Here is a 19,488-nt window from a genome sequence, read left to right on the forward strand (position 1 = left end):
ACACCACGTTGAGATCCCAAGGTGCCACTAGTGGCACAAAAGGGGGCTGAATATGCAGCACTCCCTTAACAAACGTCTGAACTTCAGGAAGAGACGCCAGTTCCTTTTGAAAGAAAATGGATAGGACCGAAATCTGGACCTTTATGGATCCCAACTTTAAGCCCATAGTCACTCCAGACTGTAGAAAGTGCAGAAATCTGCCCAGTTGAAATTCCTCTGTAGGGGCCTTCCTGGCCTCACACCAAGCAACATATTTTCGCCATATGCGGTGATAATGCTTTGCTGTCACGTCCTTCCTAGCCTTTATCAGCGTAGGAATAACTTCCTCCGGAATGCCTTTTTCCGCTAGGATCCGGCATTCAACCGCCATACCGTCAAACGCAGCCGCGGTAAGTCTTGGAACAGGCAGGGCCCCTGTTGCAACAGGTCCTGTCTGAGAGGCAGAGGCCATGGGTCCTCTGTGAGCATTTCTTGCAATTCTGGGTACCAAGGTCTTCTTGGCCAATCCGGAACAATGAGTATTGTTCTCACTCCTCTCCTTCTTACGATTCTCAGTACCTTGGGTATGAGAGGAAGAGGAGGGAACACATAGATCGACTGGAACACCCACGGTGTTACCAGGGCGTCCACAGCTATCGCCTGAGGGTCTCTTGACCTGGCGCAATACCGTTGCAGCTTTTTGTTGAGGCGGGACGCCATCATGTCTACCTGTGGGAGTTCCCATCGATTTGTAATCTGAATGAAGACTTCGTGATGAAGTCCCCACTCTCCCGGGTGAAGGTCGTGCCTGCTGAAGAAGTCTGCTTCCCAGTTGTCCACCCCCGGAATGAACACTGCTGACAGTGCTTGTACGTGATTCTCCGCCCACCGAAGAATCCTGGTGGCCTCCACCATCGTGACTCTGCTTCTTGTGCCGCCCTGGCGGTTTACATGAGCCACCGTGGTGATGTTGTCTGGCTGAATCAGCACCGGTTGGTTGCGAAGCAAGGGCTCCGCTTGACTCAGGGTGTTGAATATGGCCCTTAGTTCCAGGATATTTATGTGCAGACAAGTCTCCTGACTTGACCACAACCCTTGGAAGTTTCTTCCCTGAGTGACTGCCCCCCACCCTCGGAGGCTCGCATCCGTGGTCACCAGGACCCAGTCCTGTATGCCGAATCTGCGGCCCTCGAGAAGGTGAGCACTCTGTAGCCACCACAGAAGAGACACCCTGGCCCTGGGGGATAGGGTGATCAGCCGATGCATCTGAAGATGCGATCCGGACCATTTGTCCAACAGATCCCATTGAAAGATCCTCGCATGGAACCTGCCGAAGGGAATGGCTTCGTACGATGCCACCATCTTTCCCAGGACTCGCGTGCAGTGATGCACCGACACCTGTTTCGGTTTTAAGAGTCACAAGCTCTTGAGCCTACTCCGTCGGGAGAAACACCTTCTTCTGGTCTGTGTCCAGAATCATGCCCAGAAAGGGCAGACGCGTCGTAGGAATCAGCTGCGACTTTGGGATATTCAGAATCCAGCCATGCTGTTGCAACACTTCCTGTGAGTGCGCTACGCTGATCTGCAACTGCTCCCTCAACCTCGCCTTTATGAGGAGATCGTCCAAGTATGGGATAACTGTGACTCCTTGCTTTTTCAGGATCACCATCATTTCTGCCATTACCTTGGTAAATATTCTCGGTGCCGTGGAGAGACCAAACGGCAACGTCTGGAATTGGTAATGACAGTCCTGTACCACAAATCTGAGGTGCTCCTGATGAGGCGGATAAATGGGGACATGCAAGTAAGCATCCTTGATGTCCAGAGACACCATAAAATCCCCCTCTTCCAGGCTTGCAATGACCGCTCTGAGCGATTCCATTTTGAACTTGAATCTTTTCAGATAAATGTTCAGGGACTTTAAATTTAATATAGATCTGACCGAACCGTCCGGTTTCGGTACCACAAACATTGTGGAATAGTATCCCTTCCCCTGTTGAAGAAGGGGAACCTTTACCACCACCTGCTGGAGAAATAGCTTGTGAATTGCCGCTACCACTACTTCCCTTTCTATGGGGGTAGCTGGCAGGGCCGATTTTAGGTAACGTTGAGGGGGCATCACCTCGAATTCCAGCTTGTATCCCTGAGACACAATCTGTATAGCCCAGGGATCCACCTGTGAGTGAACCCACTGGTGGCTGAAATGTCGGAGATGCGCCCCCACCGCTCCTGGCTCCACCCGTGGAGCCCCAGCGTCATGCGGTGGATTTAGTGGAAGCCGGGGAGGACTTCTGTTCCTGGGAACTAGCTGTAAGGTGCAGCCTTTTTCCTCTGCCCCTGCCTCTAGCAAGAAAGGAAGCACCTCTGCCCTTCTTGCTTCTTTGTGCGCGAAAGGACTGCATTTGGTAATACGGTGCTTTCTTCGGTTGTGAGGTAATATATGGCAAAAAGTTTGACTTCCCAGCAGTAGCTGTGGAAACCAGGTCCGAGAGACCGTCCCCAAACAATTCCTCACCCTTGTAAGGTAACACCTCCATGTGTTTTTTGGAGTCGGCATCACCTGTCCACTGCCGAGTCCACAGGACCCTCCTGGCAGAAATTTACATTGCATTAATTCTAGAGCCCAGTAGGCAAATGTCCCTCTGGGCATCCCTCATATATAGGACAGTGTCTTTTATATGCCCCAGGGTCAGCATAATGGTATCCCTGTCTAAGGTATCCATTTCCTCAGACAGATTATCTGTCCACGCTGCTACAGCACTACACATCCACGCCGACGCAATTGCCGGCCTCAGTAGAGTCCCTGAATGTGTATAAACAGATTTCAGGATACTTTCCTGCTTTCTACCTGCAGGATCCTTTAGGGTGGCCGTATCCTGCGACGGCAGGGCCACCTTCTTAGATAAGCGTGTCAGAGCTTTATCTACCCTAGGGGAGGATTCCCAGCACACCCTGTCCTCTGGCGGGAAAGGGTATGCCATAAGTAACCTTTTGGAAATCAGGACTTTCTTATCTGGGGAATCCCACGCTCTTTCACATAACTCATTTAACTCATGTGAAGGGGGAAAAGTCACCTCTTGCTTTTTCTCCCCATACATATAAACCCTCTTGTCAGGGACAGGGTTTACCTCTGATATGTGTAAAACATCCTTCATCGCTATAATCATGTAACGTATAGCTTTTGTCATTTTTGGTTGCAATTTTGCATCATCGTCGTCGACACTGGAGTCAGAATCCGTGTCGACATATGTGTCAACCATTTTGGATAGTGGGCGCTTTTGAGACCCTGAGGGCCTCTGCGCTGTAGGATCAGGCATGGGTTGAGACCCTGACTGGCCCGAGGTATCAGCTTTATCCAACCTTTTATGTAAGGAGTTTACATTATCTTTTAACACCTTCCACATATCCATCCAATCAGGTGTCGGCACCGTCGGCGGCAACACGTCAGTCAACTGCACTTGCTCTGCCTCCACATAGCCCTCTTCGTCAAACATGTCGACACACGCGTACCGACACACCACACACACAGGGGAAGCTCTAAATGAGTACAGGACCCCCACAAGGCCTTTTGGAGAGACAGAGAGAGAGTCTGCCAGCACACACCCCAGCGCTATATAACCCAGGGATTACACAGTAACTTAGTGTTTACCCAGTAGCTGCTGTATTATGATTAATGCGCCTAAATTTATGTGCGCCCCCCTCTCTTTTTTACCCTTCTACCGTGATTCTGCAGGGGAGAGCCTGGGGAGCTTCCTCTCAGCGGAGCTGTGGAAAGAAAATGGCGCTGGTGAGTGCTGAGGAAGAAGGCCCCGCCCCCTCAGCGGCGGGCTTCTGTCCCGCGATTTTTTGTAAAATAAATGGCGGGGGCTCATACATATAACAGTGTGCCACTGTCTATATGCAGCATTCGCCAGGAGGTAACAATTGCTGCCCAGGGCGCCCCCCCCCCCTGCGCACTGCACCCTACAGTGACCGGAGTGTGTGGGTTAGTGTGGGCGCAATGGCGCACAGCTGCAGTGCTGTGCGCTACCTCATGTGAAGACAGGAGTCTTCTGCCGCCGATTTCGATGTCTTCTCCGCTTCTGCCGGCTTCTGTCTTCTGGCTCTGCGAGGGGGACGGCGGCGCGGCTCCGGGAATGGACGACAAGGTCAGGTCCTGTGTTCGATCCCTCTGGAGCTAATGGTGTCCAGTAGCCTAAGAAGCGCAACCTAGCCGCAGTTAGTAGGTTTGCTTCTCTCCCCTCAGTCCCTCGTAGCAGAGAGTCTGTTGCCAGCAGAAGCTCTCTGAAAATAAAAAAACCTAACTAAAATACTTTCTTATTAGCAAGCTCAGGAGAGCTCACTAAAAGCACCCAGCTCTGTCCGGGCACAGATTCTAACTGAGGTCTGCAGGAGGGGCATAGAGGGAGGAGCCAGTGCACACCAGATAGTACTACATCTTTCTTTAGAGTGCCCAGTCTCCTGCGGAGCCCGCTATTCCCCATGGTCCTTACGGAGTCCCCAGCATCCACTAGGACGTCAGAGAAATAGCGTTTAATTTATTAGAAGCAGGGAAGGTTAGCGAGGCGTCCTTATTGTCTGTGAAGTAAGCCTCCTCAACCTGCTCAGGTGGAGTGTCAGTAATATTTAACACATCACAAATGGCCTCAATCATGAGCTGCACCCCCTTTGCAAGGTATGCTGCCCCCGTCAGCACGTCCCCATCACCGTCTGCTGTATCAGAGTCGGTATCCGTGTCATCTTGCATAATCTGGGCAAGTGCACGTTTCCGTGGGAACATGCTAGGGGATTTTGCATGAATAGGGACAGACAGAGCCTGATCAAACTGTCACTGATTTCTTTAACACCTGAGTTTCAGTCGCAGTATTAGCTACCCTAGTAGATATCTGAGAGATCATCCCCTTCTGAAACAAGGCATTACATTCCTGTGTACATGGAATGGATTCCTCCTGAGAGGAATATCTTCTGCAGCATACTGTATGACACAGAGTCCCTAGACATGGCTATGGGAGATATTAAATAGAGATGTGCACTTGAAATTTTTCGGGTTTTGTGTTTTGGTTTTTGGTTCGGTTCCGCGGCCGTGTTTTGGGTTCGACCGAGTTTTGGCAAAACCTCACCGAATTTTTTTTGTCGGATTCGGTGTGTTTTGGATTCGGGTGTTTTTTTCAAAAAACACTAAAAAAACAGCTTAAATCATAGAATTTGGGGGTCATTTTGATCCCAAAGTATTATTAACCTCAAAAACCATAATTTCCACTCATTTTTAGTCTATTCTGAATACCTCACACCTCACAATATTATTTTTAGTCCTACAATTTGCACCGAGGTCACTGGATGACTAAGCTAAGCGACCCTAGTGGCCGACACAAACACCTGGCCCATCTAGGAGTGGCACTGCAGTGTCACGCAGGATGTCCCTTCCAAAAAACCCTCCCCAAACAGCACATGACGCAAAGAAAAAAAGAGGCGCAATGAGGTAGCTGTGTGAGTAAGATAAGCGACCCTAGTGGCCGACACAAACACCGGGCCCATCTAGGAGTGGCACTGCAGTGTCACGCAGGATGTCCCTTCCAAAAAACCCTCCCCAAACAGCACATGACGCAAAGAAAAAAAGAGGCGCAATGAGGTAGCTGTGTGAGTAAGATAAGCGACCCTAGTGGCCGACACAAACACCTGGCCCATCTAGGAGTGGCACTGCAGTGTCACGCAGGATGTCCCTTCCAAAAAACCCTCCCCAAACAGCACATGACGCAAAGAAAAAAAGAGGCGCAATGAGGTAGCTGTGTGACTAAGCTTAGCGACCCTAGTGGCCGACACAAACACCGGGCCCATCTAGGAGTGGCACTGCAGTGTCACGCAGGATGTCCCTTCCAAAAAACCCTCCCCAAACAGCACATGAGCAAAGAAAAAAAGAGGCGCAATGAGGTAGCTGTGTGACTAAGCTTAGCGACCCTAGTGGCCGACACAAACACCGGGCCCATCTAGGAGTGGCACTGCAGTGTCACGCAGGATGGCCCTTCCAAAAAACACTCCCCAAACAGCACATGACGCAAAGAAGAAAAAAAGAGGCGCAATGAGGTAGCTGTGTGAGTAAGCTAAGCGACCCTAGTGGCCGACACAAACACCTGGCCCATCTAGGAGTGGCACTGCAGTGTCACGCAGGATGTCCCTTCCAAAAAACACTCCCCAAACAGCACATGACGCAAAGAAGAAAAAAAGAGGCGCAATGAGGTAGCTGTGTGAGTAAGCTAAGCGACCCTAGTGGCCGACACAAACACCTGGCCCATCTAGGAGTGGCACTGCAGTGTCACGCAGGATGTCCCTTCCAAAAAACCCTCCCCAAACAGCACATGACGCAAAGAAAAAAAGAGGCGCAATGAGGTAGCTGTGTGAGTAAGATAAGCGACCCTAGTGGCCGACACAAACACCGGGCCCATCTAGGAGTGGCACTGCAGTGTCTCACGCAGGATGTCCCTTCCAAAAAACCCTCCCCAAACAGCACATGACGCAAAGAAAAAAAGAGGCGCAATGAGGTAGCTGTGTGAGTAAGATAAGCGACCCTAGTGGCCGACACAAACACCTGGCCCATCTAGGAGTGGCACTGCAGTGTCACGCAGGATGTCCCTTCCAAAAAACCCTCCCCAAACAGCACATGACGCAAAGAAAAAAAGAGGCGCAATGAGGTAGCTGTGTGAGTAAGATAAGCGACCCTAGTGGCCGACACAAACACCTGGCCCATCTAGGAGTGGCACTGCAGTGTCATGCAGGATGTCCCTTCCAAAAAACCCTCCCCAAACAGCACATGACGCAAAGAAAAAAGAGGCGCAATGAGGTAGCTGTGTGACTAAGCTTAGCGACCCTAGTGGCCGACACAAACACCTGGCCCATCTAGGAGTGGCACTGCAGTGTCACGCAGGATGTCCCTTCCAAAAAACCCTCCCCAAACAGCACATGACGCAAAGAAAAAAAGAGGCGCAATGAGGTAGCTGTGTGAGTAAGATAAGCGACCCTAGTGGCCGACACAAACACCGGGCCCATCTAGGAGTGGCACTGTAGTGTCTCACGCAGGATGTCCCTTCCAAAAAACCCTCCCCAAACAGCACATGACGCAAAGAAAAAAAGAGGCGCAATGAGGTAGCTGTGTGAGTAAGATAAGCGACCCTAGTGGCCGACACAAACACCTGGCCCATCTAGGAGTGGCACTGCAGTGTCACGCAGGATGGCCCTTCCAAAAAACACTCCCCAAACAGCCCATGACGCAAATAAAAATGAAAGAAAAAAGAGGTGCAAGATGGAATTGTCCTTGGGCCCTCCCACCCACCCTTATGTTGTATAAACAGGACATGCACACTTTAACCAACCCATCATTTCAGTGACAGGGTCTGCCACACGACTGTGACTGAAATGACGGGTTGGTTTGGACCCCCACCTAAAAAGAAGCAATTAATCTCTCCTTGCACAAACTGGCTCTACAGAGGCAAGATGTCCACCTCATCATCATCCTCCGATATATCACCGTGTACATCCCCCTCCTCACAGATTATCAATTCGTCCCCACTGGAATCCACCATCTCAGCTCCCTGTGTACTTTGTGGAGGCAATTGCTGCTGGTCAATGTCTCCACGGAGGAATTGATTATAATTCATTTTAATGAACATCATCTTCTCCACATTTTCTGGATGTAACCTCGTACGCCGATTGCTGACAAGGTGAGCGGCGGCACTAAACACTCTTTCGGAGTACACACTTGTGGGAGGGCAACTTAGGTAGAATAAAGCCAGTTTGTGCAAGGGCCTCCAAATTGCCTCTTTTTCCTGCCAGTATAAGTACGGACTGTGTGACGTGCCTACTTGGATGCGGTCACTCATATAATCCTCCACCATTCTTTCAATGGTGAGAGAATCATATGCAGTGACAGTAGACGACATGTCCGTAATCGTTGTCAGGTCCTTCAGTCCGGACCAGATGTCAGCATCAGCAGTCGCTCCAGACTGCCCTGCATCACCGCCAGCGGGTGGGCTCGGAATTCTGAGCCTTTTCCTCGCACCCCCAGTTGCGGGAGAATGTGAAGGAGGAGATGTTGACAGGTCTCGTTCCGCTTGACTTGACAATTTTCTCACCAGCAGGTCTTTGAACCCCAGCAGACTTGTGTCTGCCGGAAAGAGAGATCCAAGGTAGGCTTTAAATCTAGGATCGAGCATGGTGGCCAAAATGTAGTGCTCTGATTTCAACAGATTGACCACCCGTGAATCCTTGTTAAGCGAATTAAGGGCTCCATCCACAAGTCCCACATGCCTAGCGGAATCGCTCTGTGTTAGCTCCTCCTTCAATGTCTCCAGCTTCTTCTGCAAAAGCCTGATGAGGGGAATGACCTGACTCAGGCTGGCAGTGTCTGAACTGACTTCACGTGTGGCAAGTTCAAAGGGCATCAGAACCTTGCACAACGTTGAAATCATTCTCCACTGCGCTTGAGACAGGTGCATTCCACCTCCTATATCGTGCTGAATTGTATAGGCTTGAATGGCCTTTTGCTGCTCCTCCAACCTCTGAAGCATATAGAGGGTTGAATTCCACCTCGTTACCACTTCTTGCTTCAGATGATGGCAGGGCAGGTTCAGTTGTTTTTGGTGGTGCTCCAGTCTTCTGTACGTGGTGCCTGTACGCCGAAAGTGTCCCGCAATTCTTCTGGCCACCGACAGCATCTCTTGCACACCCCTGTCGTTTTTTAAAAAATTCTGCACCACCAAATTCAAGGTATGTGCAAAACATGGGACGTGCTGGAATTTGCCCATATTTAATGCACACACAATATTGCTGGCGTTGTCCGATGCCACAAATCCACAGGAGAGTCCAATTGGGGTAAGCCATTCCGCGATGATCTTCCTCAGTTGCCGTAAGAGGTTTTCAGCTGTGTGCGTATTCTGGAAAGCGGTGATACAAAGCGTAGCCTGCCTAGGAAAGAGTTGGCGTTTGCGAGATGCTGCTACTGGTGCCGCCGCTGCTGTTCTTGCGGCGGGAGTCCATACATCTACCCAGTGGGCTGTCACAGTCATATAGTCCTGACGCTGCCCTGCTCCACTTGTCCACATGTCCGTGGTTAAGTGGACATTGGGTACAACTGCATTTTTTAGGACACTGGTGAGTCTTTTTCTGACGTCCGTGTACATTCTCGGTATCGCCTGCCTAGAGAAGTGGAACCTAGATGGTATTTGGTAACGGGGGCACACTGCCTCAATAAATTGTCTAGTTCCCTGTGAACTAACGGCGGATACCGGACGCACGTCTAACACCAACATAGTTGTCAAGGCCTCAGTTATCCGCTTTGCAGCAGGATGACTGCTGTGATATTTCATCTTCCTCGCAAAGGACTGTTGGACAGTCAATTGCTTACTGGAAGTAGTACAAGTGGTCTTCCGACTTCCCCTCTGGGATGACGATCGACTCCCAGCAGCAACAACAGCAGCGCCAGCAGCAGTAGGCATTACACTCAAGGATGCATCGGAGGAATCCCAGGCAGGAGAGGACTCGTCAGAATTGCCAGTGACATGGCCTGCAGGACTATTGGCATTCCTGGGTAAGGAGGAAATTGACACTGAGGGAGTTGGTGGGGTGGTTTGCGTGAGCTTGGTTACAAGAGGAAGGGATTTACTGGTCAGTGGACTGCTTCCGCTGTCACCCAAAGTTTTTGAACTTGTCACTGACTTATTATGAATGCGCTGCAGGTGACGTATAAGGGAGGATGTTCCGAGGTGGTTAACGTCCTTACCCCTACTTATTACAGCTTGACAAAGGCAACACACGGCTTGACACCTGTTGTCCGCATTTCTGTTGAAATACTTCCACACCGAAGAGCTGATTTTTTTGGTATTTTCACCAGGCATGTCAATGGCCATATTCCTCCCACGGACAACAGGTGTCTCCCCGGGTGCCTGACTTAAACAAACCACCTCACCATCAGAATCCTCCTGGTCAATTTCCTCCCCAGCGCCAGCAACACCCATATCCTCCTCATCCTGGTGTACTTCAACACTGACATCTTCAATCTGACTATCAGGAACTGGACTGCGGGTGCTCCTTCCAGCACTTGCAGGGGGCGTGCAAATGGTGGAAGGCGCATGCTCTTCACGTCCAGTGTTGGGAAGGTCAGGCATCGCAACCGACACAATTGGACTCTCCTTGTGGATTTGGGATTTCGAAGAACGCACAGTTCTTTGCGGTGCTTTTGCCAGCTTGAGTCTTTTCATTTTTCTAGCGAGAGGCTGAGTGCTTCCATCCTCATGTGAAGCTGAACCACTAGCCATGAACATAGGCCAGGGCCTCAGCCGTTCCTTGCCACTCCGTGTGGTAAATGGCATGTTGGCAAGTTTACGCTTCTCCTCCGACAATTTTATTTTAGGTTTTGGAGTCCTTTTTTTACTGATATTTGGTGTTTTGGATTTTACATGCTCTGTACTATGACATTGGGCATCGGCCTTGGCAGACGACGTTGCTGGCATTTCATCGTCTCGGCCATGACTAGTGGCAGCAGCTTCAGCACGAGGTGGAAGTGGATCTTGATCTTTCCCTAATTTTGGAACCTCAACATTTTTGTTCTCCATATTTTAATAGGGACAACTAAAAGGCACCTCAGGTAAACAATGGAGATGGATGGATACTAGTATACTTATGGATGGACTGCCGAGTGCCGACACAGAGGTAGCTACAGCCGTGGACTACCGTACTGTGTCTGCTGCTAATATAGACTGGATGATAATGAGATGAAATCAATATATATGTATATATAATATCACTAGTACTGCAGCCGGACAGGTATATATTATATAATTATTATGTAATGACTGATGACGGACCTGCTGGACACTGTCAGCTCAGCAGCACCGCAGACTGCTACAGTAAGCTACTATAGTAGTATGTATAAAGAAGAAAGAAAAAAAAAACAACCACGGGTAGGTGGTATACAATTATGGATGGACTGCCGAGTGCCGACACAGAGGTAGCTACAGCCGTGGACTAACGTACTGTGTCTGCTGCTAATATAGACTGGATGATAATGAGATGAAATCAATATATATGTATATATAATATCACTAGTACTGCAGCCGGACAGGTATATATTATATATTTATTATGTAATGACTGATGACGGACCTGCTGGACACTGTCAGCTCAGCAGCACCGCAGACTGCTACAGTAAGCTACTATAGTAGTATGTATAAAGAAGAAAGAAAAAAACAACAACCACGGGTAGGTGGTATACAATGTTGGATGGACTGCCGAGTGCCGACACAGAGGTAGCTACAGACGTGAACTACCGTACTGTGTCTGCTGCTAATACAGACTGGATGATAATGAGAAGAAATCAATATATATGTATATATAATATCACTAGTACTGCAGCCGGACAGGTATATATTATATATTTATTATGTAATGACTGATGACGGACCTGCTGGACACTGTCAGCTCAGCAGCACCGCAGACTGCTACAGTAAGCTACTATAGTAGTATGTATAAAGAAGAAAGAAAAAAACAACAACCACGGGTAGGTGGTATACAATTATGGATGGACTGCCGAGTGCCGACACAGAGGTAGCTACAGCCGTGGACTAACGTACTGTGTCTGCTGCTAATATAGACTGGATGATAATGAGATGAAATCAATATATATGTATATATAATATCACTAGTACTGCAGCCGGACAGGTATATATTATATATTTATTATGTAATGACTGATGACGGACCTGCTGGACACTGTCAGCTCAGCAGCACCGCAGACTGCTACAGTAAGCTACTATAGTAGTATGTATAAAGAAGAAAGAAAAAAACAACAACCACGGGTAGGTGGTATACAATTATGGATGGACTGCCGAGTGCCGACACAGAGGTAGCTACAGCCGTGGACTAACGTACTGTGTCTGCTGCTAATATAGACTGGATGATAATGAGATGAAATCAATATATATGTATATATAATATCACTAGTACTGCAGCCGGACAGGTATATATTATATATTTATTATGTAATGACTGATGACGGACCTGCTGGACACTGTCAGCTCAGCAGCACCGCAGACTGCTACAGTAAGCTACTATAGTAGTATGTATAAAGAAGAAAGAAAAAAACAACAACCACGGGTAGGTGGTATACAATTATGGATGGACTGCCGAGTGCCGACACAGAGGTAGCTACAGCCGTGGACTAACGTACTGTGTCTGCTGCTAATATAGACTGGATGATAATGAGATGAAATCAATATATATGTATATATAATATCACTAGTACTGCAGCCGGACAGGTATATATTATATATTTATTATGTAATGACTGATGACGGACCTGCTGGACACTGTCAGCTCAGCAGCACCGCAGACTGCTACAGTAAGCTACTATAGTAGTATGTATAAAGAAGAAAGAAAAAAACAACAACCACGGGTAGGTGGTATACAATTATGGATGGACTGCCGAGTGCCGACACAGAGGTAGCTACTGCCGTGGACTAACGTACTGTGTCTGCTGATAATATAGACTGGATGATAATGAGATGAAATCAATATATATGTATATATAATATCACTAGTACTGCAGCCGGACAGGTATATATTATATATTTATTATGTAATGACTGATGACGGACCTGCTGGACACTGTCAGCTCAGCAGCACCGCAGACTGCTACAGTAAGCTACTATAGTAGTATGTATAAAGAAGAAAGAAAAAAACAACAACCACGGGTAGGTGGTATACAATTATGGATGGACTGCCGAGTGCCGACACAGAGGTAGCTACAGCCGTGGACTAACGTACTGTGTCTGCTGCTAATATAGACTGGATGATAATGAGATGAAATCAATATATATGTATATATAATATCACTAGTACTGCAGCCGGACAGGTATATATTATATATTTATTATGTAATGACTGATGACGGACCTGCTGGACACTGTCAGCTCAGCAGCACCGCAGACTGCTACAGTAAGCTACTATAGTAGTATGTATAAAGAAGAAAGAAAAAAACAACAACCACGGGTAGGTGGTATACAATTATGGATGGACTGCCGAGTGCCGACACAGAGGTAGCTACAGCCGTGGACTAACGTACTGTGTCTGCTGATAATATAGACTGGATGATAATGAGATGAAATCAATATATATGTATATATAATATCACTAGTACTGCAGCCGGACAGGTATATATTATATATTTATTATGTAATGACTGATGACGGACCTGCTGGACACTGTCAGCTCAGCAGCACCGCAGACTGCTACAGTAAGCTACTATAGTAGTATGTATAAAGAAGAAAGAAAAAAACAACAACCACGGGTAGGTGGTATACAATTATGGATGGACTGCCGAGTGCCGACACAGAGGTAGCTACAGCCGTGGACTAACGTACTGTGTCTGCTGATAATATAGACTGGATGATAATGAGATGAAATCAATATATATGTATATATAATATCACTAGTACTGCAGCCGGACAGGTATATATTATATATTTATTATGTAATGACTGATGACGGACCTGCTGGACACTGTCAGCTCAGCAGCACCGCAGACTGCTACAGTAAGCTACTATAGTAGTATGTATAAAGAAGAAAGAAAAAAAAAAAAAACACGGGTAGGTGCCAGGTGGTATACAATATTATATATATATTATATACAATTTTATATATATATATATATATATAATATATATTAAACTCATAAACTGGTGGTGATTTATTAAACTGGTGGTCAGGTCACTGGTCACACTATCAGCAACTTGCAAGTAGTACTCCTGAGTCCTAAGCAGACAATCACAATATATATTATACTGGTGGTCAGTGTGGTCACAAACAATGGCAGTGTGGCTGGCACTCTGGCAGCAAAAGTGTGCACTGTACGTTATATGTACTCCTGAGTCCTGAGTCCTGCTTTCAGACTCTAACTGCTCCCCACTGTCAGTGTCTCCCCCACAAGTCAGATAATACAGTCACACTATCTCTCTCTATCACTTCAGCAAGTACTAGTAGTAGTAGTACTCCTCCTAATGCTCCCCAAATTACTACTGTGTCTCTCTCTGTCTCACTCTCTTCTCGAATCTCTATAAACGGAGAGGACGCCAGACACGTCCTCTCCCTATGAATCTCAATGCACGTGTGAAAAATGGCTGCGACGCGCGGCTCCTTATATAGAATCCGAGTCTCGCGATAGAATCCGAGCCTCGCGAGAATCCGACAGCGTGATGATGACGTTCGGGCGCGCTCGGGTTAACCGAGCACGGCGGGAAGATCCGAGTCGCTCGGACCCGTGTAAAAAAACATGAAGTTCGGGCGGGTTCGGATTCCGAGGAACCGAACCCGCTCATCTCTAATATTAAAACCACACACACACACACGGAAATGACCAAGTATGCCACAGAGGGACTCAGAGACTGGAGCCCAGCCAACCCACACACTGCGCTTTCTGAGGCAGACTAAATAAAAACTACCAGCACTGTCTGTGTACCTTAATAGGCTACACAGACTTTACACAGCCTCCCCCCCTTCTACAACCCCCTGGTACCGTACAGGATAGCTGGAGTTGCTTGGAGGGGTAGCTCTACCGGGGTCCCAGTGTAGAGTGTAGGCGCTTGCTCAGGGCGCCCCTCACAGCACTGTACTAAATACTGCTGAGCCCCAGAATGCAGTTAGTACTGCGCTCCCTACCCTGTTGCTGTCATCTTCACACCGGCTCCCCACTTGCCAGGGGGGCAGTGACTGACTCGCCACTGAAATCTTCTGGCTCTGTATGGGGGTGGCGGCATGCTGCTGGAGTGAGCGATCCCCTGTGGCGGCGAACGTTCGATCCCCTCAGGAGCTCAGTGTCCTTGCTGTGGAGATAGTGGCTCAGACCCCTCAGGGCGGACACTACTCCTCCACTTAGTCCCACGAAGCAGGGAGGCTGTTGCCAGCAGCCTCCCTGTGCCTAAACTCTATTAAAATAATAAAATTAGAAAACTTCTATGGAGCTCCCCCAGCTGTGACCGGCTCCGCCGGGCACATTTTCTAAACTGAGTCTGGTAGGAGGGGCATAGAGGGAGGAGCCAGCCCACACTTTCAAACTTTTAAAGTGCCAATGGCTCCTGGTGGACCTGTCTATACCCCATGGTACTAATATGGACCCCAGCATCCTCTAGGACGTAAGAGAAAACAGAGAGGCTGCCTGTTGTGGTGAGTGTATGTGTGTACTGCGCGCGCGTGTGTGTGTGTGTGTGTGTATGAATTTGGAATGTGTGTGTATATCACATGTATGTGTGTGTTTGAGTGTGATATGTGTATGTGTAAAAGACATATACGGGGAGGCTTGCTGGGACTTGTAGTTCTACAGCAAAAGATTATATTTTATTCTATTTTTTACACTTTATGACTATCAGCCCACCATCCACAGCCTACGGAACCCCGGCCAGGGTTGGGGTGGTAATGCCATGGCCACATGGACCTATAAATGTGTCCTTGACTAGTCGAGGCGTTGCTGGTTTAAAAAATACGGTGGACCCCTACGTCCTTCCCCCACCCCCATATTTTTGGAACCATGACCGTTCCAAGAGCCCAGTGCTGGTTGTTAAAATACCCCTATCCAAGTTTTCCCTGGATTTTAGCAACGAGGACCGGGCTGGTTATGCTTTTGGGGGGAACTGCAGGTCTGCACTGCGTGCCTGCGTGTGTTTAATATATGATGTTATAAAAAAACAAATGTATTAAAACCTATACCGCTATGGCTGTTACATTTAACCACTAGAGAGATTGTACCTAGCTGTCCAGTAATAGATATCAACGCTTGAGGATAGGATACTTAATATCAGAATTTGTAACAAAATGTTTCAGATACTACATGTTGATAGCATCTAATATCCCCAACACTATATGCCTGAGGATAGGACACCGAGGGGTATATTTACTAAGGTCCCGATTTTGACCGAGATGGTGTTTTTTCTTCAAAGTGTCATCTCGGGAATTTACTAAACTCAAATCACGGCAGTGATGAGGGCATTCGTATTATTTTGGAAGTCCTAGGAAAAAAGTACGAATCAATACACCATCGGTCAAATACGCCAGGAATTAGGTAGAAATCGGTCATTTACTAAAAAGTGCAAATCACAAACACTGCCGACAATAGCCAAACACTGCCGTGCTAAAATACAAATCGTGAAAAAGTGCTAAAAAAAAACAGACCTGCTTTTTTTTACCGTGTTCGGATAGGCATGCACGGATCCATGAGATCCGTGCATGTTTTTCAGTGGGAAGGGGTGGGAAAGTGTTATTTTATTTTTTTTTAAATGCGTGGGGTCCCCCCTCCTAAGCCAAACCAGCCTCGGGCTCTTTGAGCCGGTCCTGGTTGAAAAAATATGGGGAAAAAAATGTCAGGGGTTCCCCCATATTTAAACAACCAGCACCAAGCTCTGCGCCTGGTCCTGGTTCCACAAATACGGGGGACAAAAAGCGTAGGGGTCCCCCGTATTTCTGAAACCAGCACCGGGCTCCACTAGCCAGATACATAATGCCACAGCCGGGGGACACTTTTATATAGGTCCCTGCGGCCCTGGCATTACATACCCAACTAGTCACCCCTGGCCGGGGTACCCTGGAGGCGTGGGGACCCCTTCAATCAAGGGGTCCCCCCCTCCAGCCACCCAAGGGCCAGGGGTGAAGCCCGAGGCTGTCCCCCCCATCCAAGGGCTGCGGATGGGGGGCTGATAGCCTTTTTGTCAGAAAATGAATATTGTTTTTAGTAGCAGTACTACAAGTCCCAGCAAGCCTCCCCCGCAAGCTGGTACTTGGAGAACCACAAGTACCAGCATGCGGTGGAAAACCGGGCCCGCTGGTACCTGTAGTACTACTACTACAAAAATACCCCAATAAAAACAGGAGACACACACCTTGAAAGTAAAAGTTTAATACATACATCCACACCTCCATATACACATACTTACCTATGTTCACACGAGGGTCGTCCTCTTCTCCATGTAGAATCCATGGTGTACCTGTTGAAAAAATTATACTCACAAAATCCAGTGTAGATGGCTCCTCTTCTTTACTATTTGTAATCCTGGTACTTTGCAAAATAACTTTGTGGTCAGCGGTTGACCGAAAGTAACCTCACCGCTGACCACAAAGTTCCCACCATTGGTTACAATGGAGCGCATAGGCGCTACATTGTAACACTGCTGTATGCTGCCTGTCATACACTACAGGAGCATACAGCCAATCAGGAGGGTGCCACAACGTGGCGCTCCCTGATTGGCTGATGGAACCCTCTTAGACAGAAGTCAGGGGGGGTTCCTGGCATTCGGGGAAAGGGGTCCCATGTGAAAACATGGGGCCCCTTTCAGTGCGAGGTCGGGTGTCCGTTTTGTTATTTTGCAAAGTACCAGGATTACAAATAGTAAAGAAGAGGAGCCATCTACACTGGATTTTGTGAGTATAATTTTTTCAACAGGTACACCATGGATTCTACATGGAGAAGAGGACCGACCCTCGTGTGAACATAGGTAAGTATGTGTATATGGAGGTGTGGATGTATGTATTAAACTTTTACTTTCAAGGTGTGTGTCTCCTGTTTTTATTGGGGTATTTTTTTAGTAGTAGTACTACAGGTACCAGCGGGCCTGGTTTTCCACCGCATGCTGGTACTTGTGGTTCTCCAAGTACCAGCTTGCGGGGAGGCTTGCTAAGACTTGTAGTACTGCTACTAAAAACAATATTAATTTTTTGACAAAAAGGCTATCAGCCCCCCATCCGCAGCCCTTGGATGGGGGGGACAGCCTCGGGCTTCACCCCTGGCCCTTGGGTGGCTGGAGGGGGGGGACCCCTTGATTGAAGGGGTCCCCACTCCTCCAGGGTACCCCGGCCAGGGGTGACTAGTTGGGTATGTAATGCCAGGGCCGCAGGGACCTATATAAAAGTGTCCCCCGGCTGTGGCATTATGTATCTGGCTAGTGGAGCCCGGTGCTGGTTTCAGAAATACGGGGGACCCCTACGCTTTTTGTACCCCGTATTTTTGGAACCAGGACCAGGCGCAGAGCCCGGTGCTGGTTGTTTAAATATGGGGGAACCCCTGACTTTTTTTTTTCCATATTTTTTCAACCAGGACCGGCTCAAAGAGCCCGAGGCTGGTTTGGCTTAGGAGGGGGGACCCCACGCATTTTTTATTTTAACAATGATTTCTATTTTAATAAAGGTGCACAATGCAGCCCAGCACGGATCTCTCAGATCCGGCCGAGATTCATTGTGTTAAAGTCGGCAGTGTTTTACAAGTCACTCACGTAAAACAATGCAAAAAAAAAACGAATGACATCGACATCGGTAAATACAAAAATGCAGAATACGACAGCTTAGTAAATTAGTCGTAATAAATTCAAAAAGTTGCAACTTTACACTTTCGATGTCATTCGTGATTGAACTTTAACCTCAGTCGGGAAAATACGAATTTTAGTAAATATACCCCCTAGTATCAGAATTTGTAACAAATGTCCTAAATACTATATGCTGACAGCAGCTGATGTCTTATACCCCTTTCACACCGCAGCTTGAACCCGGTAAATTGCTAATTTTTAAGGCTTCCTAAACGGTTCGAGCTGCGATGTGAAAGGGTCACCTTCAATTTACCGTTTTCGAAATACCGGTATTTTGAAACGGTAAAAAAGCAGGGTCCTACCCGTTTCAGACCCGTTTCATTGTGCAGTGTGAAAGGGTCTGAAACGGTATTTGCAAGCCCCAGATGGTGATAGGCTGTCTCCATTTGTGATGTCACCAGGCAGAAGCAGGAAATAAACATTTAAAATGACAACCACTGTTTTGTATGGGTGAAACGGGTTCAGTGTGAAAGGTACCAAAACGGTAATGAAATGGTAATATTCCTGGTTACAACATGCGATGTGAAGGGGGTTTAACTGCTCAGACCCGTTTTAAGAACCGTTTAAAGAACCGTTTCAAAAGCAGGTTTTGCGATGTGAAAGCAGCATTAGATACCACATGCTGACAGCAGCTGATTTCTATTGATATGAAAAACTTTACTGAACAGCAGAAAATTGCATTTATATATATGATAATAGGTTACCCGTATCAATATATGCTGGTGACTTTAATTATATTATTCTGAAGTAATCTATGCCAATTGTTCTAGATATCAGCGGCAGTATGTGTGTCATATTATTCCTACATTAAGTTGCTACAATGAGATATTCTCAGGAAACCAAGGGACAGTGATAGTAACAATGGGCCTAATTCTGAGTTGATCGCAGCAGCAAATATTTTAGCAGTTGGGCAAAACCATGTGCACTGCAGGGGGGACAGATATAACATGTGCAGAGAGAGTTAGATTTTGGTGGGGTGTGTTCAAACTGAAATCTAAATTGCAGTGTAAAAATAAAGCAGCCAGTATTTACCCTGCACAGAAACAATATAGCCCACCCAAATCTAACTCTCTCTGCAAATGTTATATCTGAATCCCCCCTGCAGTGCACATGGTTATGCCCA

This window comes from Pseudophryne corroboree, chromosome 4 (assembly GCF_028390025.1).
Source record: "Pseudophryne corroboree isolate aPseCor3 chromosome 4, aPseCor3.hap2, whole genome shotgun sequence".
Taxonomy (NCBI): Eukaryota; Metazoa; Chordata; class Amphibia; order Anura; family Myobatrachidae; genus Pseudophryne; species Pseudophryne corroboree.